Here is a 745-nt window from a genome sequence, read left to right on the forward strand (position 1 = left end):
AATCCACCCAGACCCATTTCCCTCTGACTAATGCACCTAACACTATGGGCAATTTAGTATGGCCAATTCACCTGACCTGCATATCTTTGGACTGTGGGAGGAAACCGGAGCACCTGGAGGAACCCCACACAGACATGGAGAGAATGTGCAAATTCCACACAGACAGTGTGGACCTTGGTGCTGTGAGGCAGCAGTGCTAACCACTGAGCCACCGTGCCACCCTTAGAAACTGAGCTTCAGTAAGCCTGACATGATTTGAACACGCAACCTTCTGATCAGGAGTCAGATGCGCTACCATTGTGCCACAGGCCCACTAAAAAAAAATGGAAGCTTCACAAATTTGCGTGTCATTCTTAACCATCTTGGTCGAGAAAAAAATCCAATCATTGCCCCATGACCTTCAATGGCATTATCACCATTGAATCCCCCCTACTATGAACACTCAGGGGATTTCAACTGATCAGAAGCAAACTGGACCAGCTATACTAAAGGTCAGTCTAATGGTGATATTGTAACCATTGTCAATTGTTGTAAAAACCCATCTGATTGGCTAATGTCCTTTCAGAAAGGAAATCTGCCATTCTTACCTTGGGAAAATGGCCTAGTGGTATTAACACTGAACTATTAATCCAGAAACTCAGATAATGTTCTGGGAATATGGATACAAAACCTGCCAAGACAGATTTTCACACAGAAGGTGGTACGTGTATGGAATGAACTGCCAGAGGAAGTGGTGGAGGCGAGT

At 45.0% G+C, this 745-nt stretch overlaps 1 non-coding gene across 1 annotated transcript; it reads right to left on the reverse strand.

Moving 5' to 3' along the window:
- Window positions 1-240: 240 nt before the first annotated feature.
- trnar-ccu (transfer RNA arginine (anticodon CCU)) lies at window positions 241-312 on the reverse strand. The gene has a single exon. It is a non-coding gene; the product is annotated as a tRNA-Arg (tRNA).
- Window positions 313-745: the final 433 nt, after the last annotated feature.

Source organism: Chiloscyllium plagiosum, unplaced genomic scaffold, assembly GCF_037043375.1.
Source record: "Chiloscyllium plagiosum isolate Xiang-an unplaced genomic scaffold, Cpla_swu_hap1 HiC_scaffold_1, whole genome shotgun sequence".
Classification (NCBI taxonomy): Eukaryota; Metazoa; Chordata; class Chondrichthyes; order Orectolobiformes; family Hemiscylliidae; genus Chiloscyllium; species Chiloscyllium plagiosum.